The following is an 18715-nucleotide window of genomic DNA, read 5'->3' on the forward strand; positions in this document are numbered from 1 at the left end:
ATGCCAGCTAACAGTTTAACTGCCGCGTCTAATTCCATCGCGGTCTTCTCAGAGCTCTCACCTTTCACAGAAAGGGTATAAGCGCGGGGAAGCCCTGCCGCGATTTACTCGTCGCGGCCTTCCGTACTGCCCCCCCCCCCCCCCCCATAGGAATTTAGCGCAGAGCCCTGCCGCGATTTATTCTACCCGGCCTTCCGTAGTGGCCCCCCCCCCCCCCCCCCCCCCCCTTCTCACAGAGAGGAATTTAGCGCAGAGCCCTGCCGCGATTTACTCTACGCGGTCTTACCGCCGGCGGGGGTGCGATCTGCAGCTCCACACCGAACTCTGGACTCCCCTTTTCGCCAGCAGCTGGGGGGATCCGTGGCGGTGGGTGGGCGGGCGAGCGGGGGGAGCCGCGGGGCACGGCACGGCACGCTGGCGGGGCGCGGGGAGCTGTGCTGGTGTAAGAAGCAATCCAGCTAGCGAAGTACAGTCACTGGGTGTCATGATTTCAGAGTCAAACAAATAAGTCAACAAGTGTTTGACTGGTTCAGATTGTAATCCATATCGTGTAACGGCTTGTCGTAGCTGCTGCATACATTTCCAATCAAAAGGTTTCCACACAGCGGCTGCTGAACCAGCAGGTAAAGCAGTAGTCCGCACCGGACAAGCAACAGCAGAAGCAGCTTCCCACTCTTCCTCCAGTATAGCGTCTCTTACAACCCCAGACCAACGACTTTCTGGAGCGGCAGGCTGGAGGATAACACCTTCCTGGGTCAGGATCTGAACATCAGGACCGGCAGTGGGCAGATGGCATTCAGTCAATTGCTGCTGCAAGCGGCTTAGGGTCCGGTCGGAGGGTTTGGTTCGGGGACGGGGGATCGGGGCAGGTGCAGGTGGGGTGGGTTAATTTTCTTTATCAGACCCCGCATTCTCATTCAGAGGCGCACACGGACCCGCCGTAGTACCCTCGTCCTCTTCTAACGGGTGTGGGGGGGGCGCGGCTCTCGGTAGCTTTCAGGGCGGCGCGGAGCACCCGTTGCGGCGGCACCCTTCGGAGGTGGTGTCGGGTTTAACAGCTCTGTCGCAGATTTTTTAATGGGCACAATTATGCCTTTTGCAGACGGAGCGCCTAGACCAAATAATCGGGTAGACTGTGACTGGGTTTCCCGACCGAGGAGGTCTGAGGCAGCCATAGCCATTTTTTTCTCTGGAACCAGGGATCGTAAATGGTTTATGACCTCCCGGCAGGCAGTCCCCAAGGCCTTGGCCGACTTGCTGCCGCTAAGGATCGCATCGCAAAGACAGAGCTGTTACACCCGACACCATCTCCGGAGGGTGCCGCCACAACGGGTGCTCCGCGCCGCCCTGAAAGCTACCGAGAGCCGCCCCCCCTGCTAGATGAGAACTCGGAGTCTGATAAAGGTCTGTTTTCAGCCACCCACCTACTGAGCTCACAGAGCTTCTTAGTGCTCACGCTAGCCTCTCGCTTAGCAAGAATATCAGTTAATAGCATGAGTGCCACTTCCCTTTCCATTATCGAGGGAAAAATGGTCTTAACCGGTGCAGGTCGGCGCAAGACGTCAATGCCGGATTCAGACGCCTTTACTCCTTACGGACGTCTTCCTGCACGAACTCTTCACAGCGACTCTCAACTTTGCAAAGCCCACCGTCGCAATGCAAAGGCAGAGTTTTTCCAGCAATTACCAGCTTTCCTGTCGTTCGGCGCGCCAATTGTTGGAAGAAGAGTTCGCCGGAGTCAAGAAGACACTCAATATGAGTTATGCACCTTGCTCAACTTTATTAGTGTCTAACACTACTTATATAGAACCGATACACATGCATATTCGTAAAGCAGAAATATAATTGGTTAGCAGTCTCTAAACGCGCGCGGTTCTCACACCCCTAATTATCATGACTAAAATGAGCATTCTATCCATGCAGCGAATTGTGTTGCTGTGCTTCAGCCTTGTAGTTTGTTACTCCCTATTTTCGCATACTGCTCCCTACCTTTCTTGGCCCTGCACCTGCTTTCCCAGCAGCTGTAGCTTGTTACAGCCACGGCCTGTTGGCACAACATAATTACTTGGTCTCAGGATTCAAGACTACCTTTCTTGCTCAAGCTCAAGGCTGCCTTTCTTGTTAACTTCAGCACAGCAACTTCAGCACAATTCTGATTACAGGCCTATTCTAATACCAGGCCTGGATTGTGCAGATCTTCAGAGATTCTAAGGACACGCTTCTGCAGCCATTCTTCTACATGGATCTTCATCTTTAAACATATAAACTGCAAGGACCCTTTCTCGTCTCTTTTTTGGTAGTTTATTGCTGGCTAAATGGATTGGTTAGAAAACCTCAGCTATCAACTCTTTTTGTGTATATCCACAGTTACTGCACATGAGCTATTGCCAGTGTCTCTGTCAGCCTGCCCCTGCCCCGGCTTCAACATCACATCTCAAAATGATCTCACAAAGGTTGTCACTAATCTCAACTCATGAAATTAACCAGATATACTAATTCATCATTTTTGTTCCCTCTCTGCCACACTGCAAAGGAAATCTCATGTCACAATCCTCATCGTTTACAAAAATAGCAATATTGATTTGGAAATTACAATTACAGGATCTGATTCAGAATCCTTTTTATGAAGACTAGTGCCTCCTGCCACTATTACAAGAGTTGTCAAATATACAAGTTATTTTGCCACACCATCGAGAAAAATAATAATAAAGTTAAATAACAAACTCCAAAGTCGCTTAGTTTTAGTATTTTGCCTCCAAGATAGGCAAAATACTGTGTTACTTTGATATTATTGTAAGAATAGACCTTTAAAAAATAATATGGCAATTCCATCTCAAAGGTACCCTTACAAGCTATATATGCATTTCTCTGGCCTAACCTTGCACATATGCTCTGACACACAAGACAGCCATTATAGTCATCATGTATTTGCGTGGGTTCTGGACTAAAATTAGAAAAAACCCAGTGAAATCAGAGATGTCACTGATGAAAGTAGCAAGTCACAGAATCACAGAGTGGTTGAGGCTGGAAGGGAGCTCTGAAGGTCACCTGGTCCACCCACCCTGCTCAAGCAGTTTTTGATACAGGAAGAAAATTTCACTTATCCCAAATGTGCTCTCTAGCCAGTGGTTGCACAACTACCTTTGACCTTCCCAGTGCCAAATGCTGCTTCAGTGCTGTGTGCAAATCCCTCCAGCATTTAAAATACAGCTCTAGTCTGACTTCCGTCAATACTGACCTACACTGCCACAGATACTTCAATAATAAACCAAATCCTGGTCGCACTTCAGTTTCTGTGTTTTTTTCTTCTCAAAAATCTGCAAAAACAGATTAACATTAAGACAGTAGAGCCAGTGGGAGGCAGAGTTTTTGATCAGTCTATACTGAAGCCACCCCAGAGTTACTAACAAAGGAGCATGAAACTTGGGGGGGTGGGGGGGCGGAGAAGAAGGAAGAGGCTGTAAACATTTCTTGTGTACTTTCTAGGCCATACAAGCTCTGTCCTGTAATACTGGCATAGAGCCACTGCAAAAGTCTTATTTTGCTATGTGTTTTGTCACTCATTTAAATCATAATGCAAATCCATATGAATGAGCTTGAAAACCCCCAAGTACTGATGGTATTTATACATAAATAGGTAAATTCTTTCAGCTTATCAGCCTTCCCACTCCCTACTGATAAGGTATCTTACAATGACTTTAATGTGCATGACTGATAATTGGAAAATGGTTCTTGCACACAAAGTGACAACATAAAAGATTACATTTTCATTCCTTCTGAAAGAAACCAAACCAGTATTTTGCATGCATGAAAAAGACTTTTAACAATTGATCACTTGCTAAACAATGCATGTATGATTGTGTATGTCATTAAAAGATGTACCTGTAGATAAATCAGACACCTGTGACCCCTATGAGTTAAAGTACACTAATGACGATGTAAATCAGCACCACAAACCTGCACAAGTGTTTTCAACTCTCCACACATGCTGTGGCTCACAGTTCCACCCATTTTAATCAGATGTCCCCCTCCCCCTCTGAATAAACTCTAGTGACCAATTGTTATGCAAAGCCTGAAAAATTTTGGAGTACGTTTTTGAGCTAGGCAATGAGAGCACGACTCTTGGCATAGACATGCTGGATCATCCAATAGTAGCGTATGTGTGTCATGAAGACAGACAGGTTAACTACGTCTCCTACATTACTGCTGGAAGGAATTGTGAAGAGGGTGTCTTTGCTCTCTACTGGATAATACCAGAAATATTTAGCTGTGTATCCCAGTCTGTTTTGCCCAGGGATGGGTCCGGGTCTTTCTTTACGCAGGAAGCCATGCTGTTTTTTCCTTGGAAGTGGAAACTCTAGTCTTACCTCTGGCACAGCAAATTCAAAGAAATCACATGGATTGTTATTCATGACTGCTTCTGCCTTTCTAAAAGCAGATTAAGCCTCTACCCCAAAATTACCACAATTGTTTCTTGAAGTATCCTGATTAGGGTGAGGTGTCAGAGACTCATGCTGGTTCACGGGTCAATAATTTTTTTTGTAAGTACTGTCTGTATTTATTTGTGGCCAACTGATAGCTACTTACTAAATCATCCTTCACCTGATACAGATTTTTTACCTCTAGGGTTTGCATCTGACCTAAATACAGAAAATATCTAATTAGTTATATTTTGCTTTCTTAAATAATCAAACTTCCTTCAAATACTTGCAGAAGAATTACAGACTCCTGGAAGATACTGGATTTGTATTATTACATGATAATTTCACTTAAACCAATTACTTTGACAAGCTTTTTCACAGTATGTCTCTGGGAATTTTCTCAGGACTCCTGAAATAGTCTATGCCAAAACCCCAACTGTAACTTCTTAAGAAGAGTTTACGTTTTCACATTGTAGAGCAGTGAAGTGGTAAGGAAACGTTAAAAGCCCCCTCAGACAAGCCTGTCCTTACAAATAACAAGGAAGATGGAGACAATTAATTAAGAGTCCATCTCATCCAGATGTGCTAGCAGCTAAAAGGCCTATTTTCACACTGAGGTGTAAGGGTAGTAGGTAGATGTCTCCCATTAGCTTTAATGGGAATTAGCTGTATGAGTTCTTCAGGGATCAACAGAAGCCTCGATCTCTGCAGCAGTTTGCTAAGCATCTGTTCTGTACCATTCTACCACCAATGACATGCCTTAAAAGGTTTCACCTTCAGACTTCTGTAGCACATCCAGCTCCGTGGAAAGAGGAAGAGCATATCAGACAGCAAAGACTCTTACGATCTCTGACTGCAGTGAATTAACGTTTCTAATGAACGATAAGGATCTGGCTGACTGCATAATCTTTATGGCTGCCAAGGGACTGGATGCAGCAAATAATCTACTTTTTCTGAAAATATTCAAGAAAAAAAAAAAAGGAAGACAAAGCAGCTAGAGGAATGTGTAATGACCAAATATTTCATCTGGACACAGTGAGAAAAACAACCTGTATTAGACTTCCACGTAATGGTGAAATTAGTCCATATGAGTGGTTTCATTATGCTGAATAACTATGTATTTTAAACTGTCAGAATAAATACGAAAGCCAATGATCTTTCTAAGCTGCCACTCTTCAAAATGTTTTCTCTCTCTCACCTGATATAACTGATTTTGCAATCTGATTCTGAAATCAGTTTTCTTATGGAACTGCGGCACAGTAAAGTCATTGTCTGTTACGAGAGCAGCCAGTTACAGGACATGGCTTTGCTACAGAGTGTTTGAATCCAGTCAGCATGGTGGCACAAGGTAGAAAGCTGCTCAGAGGAAGAGAGGGGTTATTAGCACACACAGGCTTTTGAAGCTGGAGCTGTGTAGAAAACGGTGGTCTCTGCGGAGCTTCTTACAAGTGCATTTCAAGGACTGTTCTTGAAGTTCATTTCATTGTATTATTTTACCATTTTAGTAATTAAGTTGGGACTAGGTATAGTTTATAAGGCTGAAGAAGACACCCTCAGACAAAAGAAGACTTTACATCTTCCTGAGGAACTCGTTTCAGGGAAAGAAGTGTTGTGAGAGTAGCATGGCCTCTAAAAATACTGACACCTGGTTAAAAACTGCTTCAGCTGCTTTTTTATGTAGCACTCCTTGAAGAATTTCTGTGTGCCATACCACAGAAACTTAACATTACTAAGACCTCATCCATATACAGAAGCCATATTTCTCCATCTCTAGCTGTGTAGTTAAAGCAGTACAGTTTTAATAGCAACAGAGACATTAAAAATGTAAAAAAGCAATACCACTTTTTCATACATAAATAACAGTGTGAGGCACCTTGATTATCAGGTGTAGCTCAATCTAGTCTACACAGTGCTTGAACTCCCTCAGTTTAAAGCAATGTTTTCCAATGTTTTAATTTGTAGACCCTTACATTTTATTCTTATCTAATAAATCTAAGCCCATTTTCTTTGACAGGTAACTGTGACCCACAGATTGATTACAGGCTGAAACACTCAGCCTGAAGGGAGGAGGGATGTCTACCCACATGCTGTGCTGTGTATTATTAACAGTGTAATAATTTTTATGTAGCTAAGGTCTGAGTATAGAAATGAACCAAGCCCAAAGCATCAGAGACAAATGTGTTTGCATTTGCTCAGGTACCCAAATAGGACAGAAATACTTGGGGATACTGGCTCCAGTTTTTTGGAAACAGTGTTTTCTAGAAGACTGATGCAGAGCTGCTAGATTTCTGAACTCCAGTTGCAGGGGTCTATTACAAACTATAATCCTCTGGTACTCCTATTAATTTAAAAGGCATTTTTCTCCTGGTGTCTGTCTTTTCAAAGGTAATCACTCTCCATACTGACAAAAAAATCTGTGCTGCGTATGACCTCTGCTATTATTTTCAGTTTCCACTAGAGATGGATTTGCTTGTAATGACCTTTGTTTCTGTCTCCTCCATTGATTCTTTTGCGATCTGTAAGAAGATGAGAGGAAGTCCATCCTCATATTCACGATGTTCCTAGGCAGGCACGTGGCAAGGGCAACTCCTACTGGTACTGCAACAGTAGATGGGTATGTGTGCTGCTCCAGGAGCAGTGAGAAGAGCTTAGAAAACATCCCCTCCCTTCCAAAGAACAGCAATGACATGCTGTGAACAAACTGTGTAACTCCTGGCTACCTTCCCTCTCAGACTACTGACAAGGATGCTAGAGCACGTTCTAACCTTTAGCATGACTCCTCTGACATCAGCACTGAAAGCTGTGTAAGCTTGAAATGAGAGAAGGTGCCACATGACACTGCCCTGCCGAAAAACCCCTTAGAGTCAACAAATTTTCCCATCCACTGAAATCTGACACAGACTTCATCAGCTAAGAAAGATACTGACATCAATGGTAGTTTGCCCTCCCTCCTCTACCCTACATACCCTGCTTACTTAGCACACTTCTTTGTGGTGGAGAAAATTCAAGAGATGAACATACCTTGTTTCAAATCCTGGGATGTTGGCTGTCTACTACAGCAGAAATGGATGTACAAGCACTTGCCATCTCATGCTGTGGTTACTGAAGAACCACATACCCGTTTCTGACCAAGTAGTGGATGAACAATTCTGTCCTATTGGTTCTCACTTGTAATCTGTGACCATTGCCTTTGGAAAGAAAGGGCCCATTAATTCAAAGGCTATTAATTTTTTTTTACAAACAACAAAGGAAAATTCTTTGTAGATCTACCATGCCGTTTCCTGTGGATGCTGCTAATGGTGATGCTAACTTGCCTGTTTAAGAGCCACCAAAGGAAAGCACAAATGCTGTAGGCCTGACCGACTGCCCTCTTTGCTCATATATCAAGCTATGCATAATATGCATAAAGCGGGTATTTCCAAACCTGTCCTGCCTTCCTCTTAATTCCTGGCGTTAATGACTTGAGTACAAGAAGCTATACACATCTAACTTAGGGTCTGCACTTCCAGCTATTTTGTAGCTGTTTAAACCACAGGCTAAGGCACTGGATCCTGTACTGCATGCACAGAAGTTGGGGGTCAGACAGCACTCCTAGTTCTGTTTTCATGGTAAAGCTGCAACACCACCAAACAATGCTCTGCAGTCTCCTCTCAGTGATAATCTGTGCTGGCCTTTCCCCACGCACTCTTCTCTATTAACTTCCCAATACTACAACACATGCACAGAAGTGTACCACACCGATGACACTGCTGTATGAAAAGCTGACGTGGCTATGAGCTGCAGCAGTCTCTCTCCCTTCACAATCTCTCTGAATTCCTGTTGAAAGGGAAAAATGCACAATTCTCTGCATTCATAAGGCAGTATCTGTGCAAGCTATTGATAACTGGGAGCAAGTCTGGCTCGGGCGGGTATCAGTATCCCTGAGGAATGCCTGATCTTTGCCTGTGACCCTGCACACAGGGAGGATGGGAGGGCATCAGGAGTGCCTCTGTCCTGCCCCTACCCACCTTTCACCCAGGGTTTGTGGGGTCCATACTCTTGTCTTGCAGCAGCCTGACCCTGCTCTCGCCGCAATCACTACACTCCTGACAAGCCGGGCTGCCTTGGGACAGCCTCTTTACATAAGCTCTGCCTGTGATGGGCTAAATTCACTCTCTTATGCTTGAAAGGGACAACACAGGTCTCCTCACTCTCTTCAGAGGGAATGACACATGGGGGTGGACATCCCTACAAGGTTTAGGTGGTTAGCTAATGCTACGGACAATTGCACAAGATTTTAAGTACCACAGAGAGGCAGGGGGATGAATCGACAAAGAGGAAAGATTCAGCAGTACAGATGCTGGGAAGTGGGAAAAACATAGCAATGTCTTTTTAATCACTAACAGCAGAGGAAAAGTGTTTCTCCTGTGGCTTGAAGAGGGAAGAAATTAATCACCAGCTCTCTTAAGGAATCAAGTAATACCTGTATTGCTATATGCAAGACAGTCTATAAAAGTCAATACTAATGGTATCTTTTATTTAGCTAGAAAATAGATACTGAATGCTGTGAAAAGGCCTATCATTTAGCTCCCCCTAGTATAACCCTGAATAGCAATACATCCATTCAACCTCTTGCAATTCCTGTCTTTTGGCAAGCTATAATAATTATAATAATCTGCTTTCTTTACAAAATGTAAAGATTCCTTCTCTCCTGAGATTTAGTTCCTACACAGTCCCACTACATCTCTTTGTCCCTTTAACTGAAGAAAGAATAGAAAGGATTCATACGTGACAATTATAAGGACGTTTTTGTTACTGCTTTTGTGACAGCACAGGCCTTGTTATGGAGCAGATATAAAAGAAATGCAATGTATTTAAGATGAATCCAGTTATTACACAATATATGTTGGATAATTATTTTTTTTTTCATTTAAGGAAAGTATTGATGCACAGTAGTATTAAATACTGACCTTGATCCCAAGTAGATCTCTGAATGCTTATCAGCGGGGGGCATTAATGCAACATTGAATTCCAAATGCCAAACTACTGAACAACCATGCAGAGTCTGTAGTGTTTTATGTTTTTAATATGTTTGGTTTATCCCCTGTATTTTTCACAAGATCATCTGATTTTTTAAAGTAGAGCTGGAATTCCAGGCCATTTGCTGATAGAAGCAGTTTGTTTAGTAGCCTATTGTGAGTTCATCCTGATTGTAAAAACACATCTTTGTTCCTGTTTTATGCAGTTTAAAAGAGGAGAGGCTGATTTTATGACCAGTAAATATGCACCCAGCAATTTCAAAAGGGATTATCTCCAACAGGAAGAAAAGGTGGGTTCAACATTCAGGGAAAATATTTGATCATGAGCATTCATTGCTCCCCCACATCAGATCATGCACATTTGAAATGACAGACAACACCCAGCCTGCCTATGCTTGCACTCTGACAGCAGCTACTGACCTGGAGAAGAGAGGTATTTCCCAGAGACAATTTTTAAACAGCACCATTTTTCCCTCAGTGTACCTATTTCATTCTCCACTGGCCCTGAGGGAAAAGTAACCATGCTGACAATTTAAATTATCAGTTATGAAGAATGAATCTAGGTGTTCCTGTCAGTAGGATTTTATCTTGTGTCACTTTTCCTAACAACATAAAGAATACCTTTTTTTCCCTAAACCTTACTTAAGGCAATTCACAAAGCTTCTCTGTCAGAAAGTCAATCTAGCAGCAAGCTAGCAACTGAAGGGGTCAGAGTTGAAGAAGAAGAGATAACCACTGCATTAGCTCTACTCCTTTGTCTTTTACCCAGGATTGATCCTTACTCCAGGCACGCTGTGATTTCATTCTTACTTTAGTCACTGTCAGCATAAAAGTTCCTGAATCTGGTTTGATCTTGTATTAAAATCTATGCATAATTTACAATAATCCACTGTATATCCATATGTGTATCATAAAGAGCCATTCATTTAAAATTTTGACAGGAATTACATTCCTTGGGCTAGCACTGTAATTTTTTTTTCTCCACAATAAAGAAGTGGAAATTTAGGTAATGTTTTTAGACTAAAATTGAGATTATCACATCATCATCTGACTCCAGGAGTGGAATTTTAAAGAAAAAGGAATAATAGTTCTAAATGCATAGTAACATTGGGACTTCAAGCCACATTCAGATGACACCCACATTAATAAGGATGTGGATCATTAAGCTGCCTGTTACAGCAGCAAACTACTCTCTGAAATGACTTAGGTTTTGCTTCCAGGTCCAGAGCCTCTATCTTTGCCTCCAGTATCTGGGACATCATTGTCTGTCCCACACATTTTCTGTCTCTTGTATACAGATTGTGTAATTCACTTAACATGTTTTCCTCAGGTATATGCAGCCTGTTGCCTTCGTTACAGCAAAAACAGTTACTTAACAGTAAAACAAAATGTGTTCCCCAAACAGCTGGGGTAATAAAGGCCTTCTGATCTTCCTGTGAAATTGGTGGCTGTCTTCTGTGTGCAAAAATTAAGACTCCTCTCTAAGCAAAACCTGATGGATGTATTGTAATTTTCTTTTAAGATCCCAGAAACACGGAGTACTGTTGGGTCTGATAGCCTTCCTGATAAATATCAGGATGAGATTTATACAGGCAAGGGGAGATGAGAATTAAACTTCCACCTATCAAGAGAGAGAATGTATCAGATTTTTTATTTTTCATTTTTATTTTGTACATGAAGAATGTTATCACTATTACCAAGTGGTATTAAAACCTTCAAGCCTGAAGTATGCTATGTCTCTTCTCTCAAGCAGGTCCCATGAGGCTTTTCAGCAGGTGGTATTAATACTCTACGCAGTTCCAAATGGCACACAGCCAGGAAACTGCTGCTTCCAGCATTTAACACCTTAAAATGATCAACAAACTATGACAGAGAGTAAGTAATTTTCTTAGGAGAAAAAGGCTGCGTTAAAATGGCATCTGTTCTGAATGATTTTTTTTTTTTTAGCAACAAGAAGAGCATAGATATATTTTGACTACTGTGATAATAAATTAGAAGCAGCCAAGGACATCTTTCTTTCTCTCTTTCCCTTTCCTTTCCCCATCTTCTCTTTTCCCTTCCCCATCAAGATGTCTGCAGAATCAGCATTTTCAAATGAGAAGAACGTCACTGAACTTTTTAGTGTTCAGGCATACACCAGCACCAACAATAACTATACAGCACCTCCAATGATGACAACAGGCACTTTTTTCAAAGCAGCCTTATACAGGTTTCCCCAAGTTTAAAGACTTGCTGTTGCAACTAAGAGAGACAGAGGAAATGGAGAGATACTGAGAGATGGCAGATAGGAATTACCACTTGTGGCTGGGTGAAAATGAGTTGCACTCCAGGACTAGTTATCCTGCATATCTAGGGCTACCCTAAACAAACAGTACAAAATCCTAGGACCATCTTCAAGAATTGTTAAGAGAACTATTACTGACTCCATGGAATCCAGCATCTAACACATTAGTAAACACTTGTGCATTTCAAGCATCACATGACCAGCCACTGCTAGAAACAGGTGCATTGGTAGACCTTGTCTGCTTGGAAGTCTGGGAGCATTTGTCATTGATTCTTCTAAGTGCAGGCGGAGTTCTTTGCATCTCATGAAACTGCCCATGGAAGGGTTAAAATACAGGAAACAGTATGTCAGAACGTCCATAAAAGACTGTTCTCCAAATTGTGCTGCAAAGAATTAGCAGGCAATAAGTAGGGCTGCAGCCCTGAAATTCAGAAGAGCTAACTTTGGCTTCTTCAAGGACCTACTTGGAGGAATCCCATGGATTAGGTCTCTGGAAGGCAGGGGGTTCAAGAGAGCTGGCTAATGTTCAAACATGACTTGCTCCAAGCTCCAGATTGGTGCAGCCCTCTGAGTTAGAAATCAAGCAGAGGGGGCAGGAGGCCTGCGTGCATGTGCAAGGAGCTCCTAGCAAAATTCAATCAGAAGAAGGAAGTTTACGGAAAGTAGGAAAAGGGACAGGCTGCTTGGGAGCAACAGAGGAACGCTGTCAGAACGTGGAGAGACGTGATGAGGAAGCCTAAGGTCCATCACCAATCAGATCTGGCAAGGGATGTCAAGGACAACAAGAAGGACTTCTTCCAGTACATCAGTAGCAAAAGAATGACTAGGGAAAATGGGGGCCCGCTGCTGAATGAGGTGGGTGCCCTGGTGACAAAGGATACAGAGCAGGCAGCATTCCTGACTGCCTCCTTTGCCTCAGTCTTCAGTGCCAAGGCCAGCTCTCCGGCATGCCAGGCCCTGGAAGCAAGAGAGGAGGTCTGGAGAAAGGAAGACTTCCCCTTGGCCAAGGAGGATGGGGTTAGAGAACGTGTAGGCAAACCTGACACCCACAAACCCACGGGCCCCAATGGGGTGCACCCTCAAGTGCTTGGGGGAGCTGGCAGATGTTATTGCTAAGCCACTCTCCATCATCTTTGGAAGGTCATGGAGGACAGGAGAGGTGCCTGAGGACTGGAGGGAAGCCACTGTCACTCCAGTCTTCAAACAGGGCAAGAAGGAGGATGCAGGAAACCACAGGTCAGCCAGCCTCACCCCCATCCCTGGAAAGGCAACAGAACGGCTCATCCTGGAGGTCATCTCCAAGCATGGAGAGGAAAAGAAGGTTATCAGGAGTAGTCAACATGGATTCACCAAGGGGAAATCATGCCTGACCAACCAGATAGTCTTCTGTGATGGAATGGCTGGCTGGGTACATGAGGGCAGAGCGGTGGATGTGGTCTACCTTGACCCCAGCAAGGCTTCTGACACTGTCTCGCATAACAACCTCATAGGCAAGCTCAGGCAGTGTGGGTAGGTGAGTGGGCAGCGAGGTGGGCTGAGTCCTGGCTGAAGGGCAGAGCTCACAGGGTTGTGACCAGCGGTGCAGAGTCTGGCTGGAGGCCTATAGCTAGTGGTGTTCCCCAGGGGTCAGCGCTGGGTCCACTCTTGTTCAGCTTACTCATGCGTGACCTGGATGAAGGGACAGAGCACATTCTCAGCAGGTTTGCGGGTGATACAAAACTGGGAGGAGCGACTGACAGACCAGAAACTGTACTGCCATCCAGCAAGACCTGCACAGGCTGGAGAGCTGCGCACAGAGGAAGCTAAGGAAGTTCAGCAGAGGCAAGTGTAGGGTCCTGCACCAAGGGAGGAACAATCTCATGCACCAGCACAGGCTGGGGTGACCTGCTGGAAGGCAGCTCTGCAGAGAAGGACCTGGGAGTGCTGGTGGACAGTGAGGTGCCCATGAGCCAGCAGTGTGCCCTGGTGGCCAAGGCCAATGGGATCCTGGGGGGCATTAGGAGCATGGTGGCCAGCAGTGGAGAGAAGTGATCCTCCCCCTCTCTGCTCTGCCCTGATGACGCCCCATCTGGAGTGCTGTGTCCAGTGCTGGGCTCCCCAGTTCAAGAGAGACAGGGAGCTACTGGACAGGGTCCAGCAGAGGGCTACAAAGACGATCAGGGGACTGGAACATCTCCCTGATGAGGACAGGCTGAGAGAGCTGGGCCTGTTCAGCCTGGAGAGGAGAAGGCTGAGAGGGGATCTTGTCCCTGCATACAAATCTCTTAAGGGTGGTTTTTAAAAGGATGGGGACAGATGCTATTTAGTGATGCCCAGGGACAGGACAAGGGGCAACGGGCACAACCCAGGGAGTTCCATCTGAATAGGAGAAAGAACATTTTTAGTTTGAGGTGACAGAGCACTGGTACAGGCTGCCCAGAGAGCTGGTGGGGTCTCCTTCTCTGGAAACATTCAGAACCTGCCTGGGTGCAATTCTGTGCAACCTGCTCTCGAAGAACCTGCTTTAGCAGGGGGTTGGACCGATGATCTCCAGAGGTCCCTTCCAGCCCAACCATTCTGTGTGATTCTGTGATTCTGGGTTTCCCCCTCTAAAAAATTACATTCTGTTCTAAAATATGATAGATCAACCTCTAGCACTGAGCCAGCCAAAGCTTTTCCCTCCTAATCTATGTTCTATTGCAGCCTCTCAATGGAAGGCATCAAGGCTTCAGTAGGTCCAGTATCTTAGCACTCACCACACTGAACTGCTCCCTAGGGAGCGAGTCCAGGCGCTGGGTATGTATCTGGAGAGTACATCTTCCCACAGTTAGCTGCCTCATAATGAATTTCAGTCTGTCTCCTCAGTGTGTAGGGCAGATTTAACAATGACTGTAATGCAAAGACCATTCTGCAGTGCAATAAATCCTAACAACACTTCTATGACTACAGGTATCAGCTATAGCAGCACAGGGACTCAGGTAATGCACAAGCACCCAAATGAGGTATACACTGGGGAGTAGATGGAACAGAACAGGGCAGACAGATGTCTTCTCATGCCATCCTCACACCATGTGGGATGTTTTTATGAAAGAGGTGCTTCAGTCATGAACAAGACACTAAACTCAGTTGTCTGGTTAAAGGTCTGCAGCTTGCTTTTTGCTGGAGATCACTCTGGATGATCTGTTCCAGCCTCATAGATATCTGAAATCATGAAACTTGCTGGAATACTTAAAATATTGCAATACAGCAAAATAATAAAAGTATTGTAAAACTCAGGGCAATTCCAGAAAGTTTAATGAGAATTTGTTGTTTAATTTGCCCTTCTAACTTGAAACAAGATATGTTCTTCTGTTAAAGGGCTGTTTTGAGTTAGATTCTTTTTGACAGCAGTTTTTAACCTGGACTACAGTAACATGAGTCATCCAGTGCAATATAAATACTGCAAAATCTTGTCATAATTCATTGTCTGCCTAATTCCAGTAACCAAACCACAAAACTGCAGCTTATTTCAAGTACAACAATCATTCCATGCAAAACAGGATTTGACTGGCACACACACATTTTACTTGCATAAGGCTGTGTGCCCCAGAAGGGTCCAATAAAAGGACTGCCCTGGAAAGCTGAAAGGCTGCCCTCGGCTAAAACAACTTCCAGGGTGCCATACAACCCTGAGAATGGTTCAGTGATTGATAGTATTTCACTGTACAAATGGCTCATAAAAGCTGCAAAATCTGTCATGCACTCTAAAGGCATTTTAATCTAACAACTATTTTCACTTATATAGAAGCTGTCATAAAAATCTATTCCTCAAATGACAAAACCCATCAGATCCTGGCAAGACACAGGATTCTGGCACAACAGACTAATATGTCTTTTCAGTATGCTTTTCATGATTGTTTTGTAGTATCTTCATGCGGCATCTTTAAGCAAAGATGTTCACTGAGAGATGCAGAGGTATATTTTTATTTCTGATGTGGCCTTGTAGGTAGAAAAGCAAGCATCTTTCTGAAGATTGAAGGGATTGGCAGTGGGAGAACCAGATGACAATGAGAACTAGTGTAAACTAAAACACAAAAGGAACAAAAGAAAGTCAAAACCGAAGCATACCAAAACATAGTCCTTACTTTCCCTGTGCTTGTTTTCAGACTGTAACCTTAAATGTTAGTGATCTTAACATCTCAGGAAATTTCAAGGGAAAACATAGTCAAGGGGGCACTTTTGCCCACCCTGACTTCTGGACAAATGCCAAGGTGCACTACAGCAGAATACCCTCCTAGCCTAAATATTTATTCTTGCACCCCGTGCATCTTTCTTTTCCTCAAGATCATTTCCAAGGAAGAAAGTCTTGCAGACAGATGCCATGGGGACCGCAGGCCATTGCCTCACCCACACACTACTCTTCCAGGAAAACCAAAGAAGCTATTAAAAAGCTTCCCACCATGCTGACAGATCTAAAAGCTGCTGGGACCGTATCTGGCCAAAGAAAGGGGAAACTGTTTTCAACCCTCCAGCATCACTGCCTTGCAGGGTCAGAGAAGCACCTCTCCAGAGAGGGTAAATCTTACAATAAAGTCCCAGAGTAACTGCACGTGGTTAGGAATAGCAGCTTGTCAAAGAGCCCATCCTCTCACCTTCCTCACACTGAGAATACTTTCCAAATCTGCTCTCTCTTCAGACATTTTTTCCCATACTTTCATCTCTTTTGTTCCTGCCTATTAGGAAAGAATCTCAATCAGGAACCAATCCTGTGAAGTTCTTAAAAGATGCTGCTTTGGGCAATGCAAATGCGAGTAGAAAGGAAGCCTAACTCCAAAGCAAATCAGTATGTATACCTATATCTCTATTTTAGTGAACACTACAGGTAGACTGGCAAGTTGGAGAGCTGTGAAGTTCTGAAGGACAGCAGTAATTTATACTTTGTTTTTAGACAGAACAGAGCTATTGTTCTACAATATTTCTCAACCCACAAAAGCTGATGGTAAATGTAAAGCCTCAGATAAGCCAGACACTTAGTTAGACACTTGTATGTTCTTGGGCCCCTTTCTTCTGCCTTTGTAACAAATGGTCATGTTGACATCGGTTTTGAAAGGTGTTAACAGCTGACCCTTTCTCTGAAAGCTTCATTAATTACAGAAGTGCTCTGGGTAGGTGTTTGGCACTAGAAACGGGAAAATAATTTCCCAGCAGAAAATGTGTATGCAGAGACAAGAAGCTGCAGTCAGACCCCTTGCCACAGCTGTCTTTCCACAGCAAGGGCTCTCCCTCCACCATACTGGTGGTAACTCCACAAGCCACCTAGGCACATACCAAAATGAAGCACATTTTGTTGCTCTTTTGCTGTGCTCAGACTACTGTTAGGAAGATGTTGATAGGTGTTCAGAACTCTAATATCCTTGCACTCAGAGAGTGCTTACTCGTGTGTAGCTGGACTGTTCCTTTCCTTCATAAATGACGCTCTGATAGTTTCATCAATTACAACAAATGACAATTTTCAATTCTTCACCCTGCTGCCAAGTTCTTTTATTATTATTAACTTCTTCTTGCAGCAGTCTCTCTAATATTCTCCCTCTCTTTCCTATAGTGGCATGGCACTCTAACATTTTAAGCAGCTGTTTAATCCTCCTCCTTTTCCCATGTGCCAGAAAACAGTTTATCACATTTTTAAATGACTAATGCTTCAATACTCCTATTCTGCTACCTGCCGAGGAAAAGAAGAGAAAGGCTGAGTAATGGTGTTTCACAGACAGCAGCTTTACAGATGACTGCATTTATTTATTACTGAAATATATTTTTAAAAGTTGTGCCAGTGCAATGGAGCTGTAACTTGATGTTTAGTTCTAAGAAAAAACTATTTTCTTTAGGTACAAAAAATCTGGTTGATAGTTCAAGGCCATTAAAGAAAGAAAAGACTAATAAAGAAGAAAAGCGATGAGTATTCAACTAGCAGCTACTGTAATGCACCCAGGTTTTCTCAGACAAACCTGAGAGAGTGATGTCCCAGACAGAAGTAAAAGTCAGGATAAAAGACTCCCTGTGCAGATGCTGAGATCCTGAGCCTAGCCAAAGAAGTAACTGTAGACAAATCACTCTGTGCCTCGGTTTCTTCATCTGCAAAACTGAAACACAGCTCCCTTTATAACCCATGTGTTACAGTAGTTATCTCAGCATCAAGGAGACCTGGTGAACAAGAGAAGAGTTACATGGAGCCACCGCTACAAGCATGTCTGAACAAGGTGCCAGGCTGTCATCTGCAGTTCACAAGACGGCTGGAGTTGGCATATGCCTTTGGAGATCACCTAGTCCAGCTCCCTAACTCAAAGGCTGAAGTAGGTTGTCCAAATCCACATCCAGCTGGATTTTACACACCTTCAAGGACAGGGACTCCACAACCTCTCTGCACCATCTGTCCTGATGTTGAATCACCCTTGAAGGAAGAAAGCTTTTTATTCTGCTTAATACCATTTCCTGTTTGTTTGTGCCCACAGCCTCTCATCCTTTCACTGGGTACCGCAGAGAAGAATCTCTCTCAAACTGGGGAGCCCAGCACAGCTCTCTAGATGGATCTCACCAATACTGAGCAGAGGGGAAGGATGATCTCTGTCGACCTACTGGCAACGGTCTTCCTGATCCAGCCCAGGCAGTTGTTGGCCTTCTTTGCCACAATGGCACATTGCTGTATAAAGTTTAGCTTGTCCTCCAGAATCCTCAGGTCCTTTCCCCTTCACAATGAGGAGATGAGTATTCATGCCCAAGACTCCCAATCACTTTTTTTCCTTCATGTATTTAGAAACTACAGGAGTAGTTGTTCCATCACCTTACCAAGGATTGAGGAGAGGCTGACCAGCCTGTAGTTTCCTTGATGATCCTTCTTTCCTGTTTTTGTACAGTCCCCAAGAATCTCTCTCCGTCACCACAACCCTTCAAAGATATTCAAGTGTGGCTTGCAGGAACACCAGCCAACTCCCATGTGTGCATCCTGTTGCAGTCCATGTGCTTGTCTCTGTCCAGTTTGT

General features: G+C 44.0%; 1 protein-coding gene across 5 annotated transcripts in view; it reads right to left on the minus strand.

The window, feature by feature from the left end:
* The window catches only part of PLPPR1 (phospholipid phosphatase related 1), a 135364-nt gene that overhangs the window by 38482 nt on the left and 78167 nt on the right, over positions 1-18715 (minus strand). The window contains exon 5 of one of the 5 annotated variants that reach the window (XM_056325403.1): positions 1541-1694. The exons of 3 other annotated variants lie outside the window; for them this stretch is intronic. The gene's annotated coding sequence lies outside the window, so the exon portion shown is untranslated. Of the gene's footprint in view, positions 1-286; positions 748-1540; positions 1695-18715 lie in introns of those variants that run through there. One more of the 5 variants, XM_056325405.1, reaches the window with a different exon arrangement.

Source organism: Falco biarmicus, chromosome Z, assembly GCF_023638135.1.
Source record: "Falco biarmicus isolate bFalBia1 chromosome Z, bFalBia1.pri, whole genome shotgun sequence".
In the NCBI taxonomy this organism is placed as follows: Eukaryota; Metazoa; Chordata; class Aves; order Falconiformes; family Falconidae; genus Falco; species Falco biarmicus.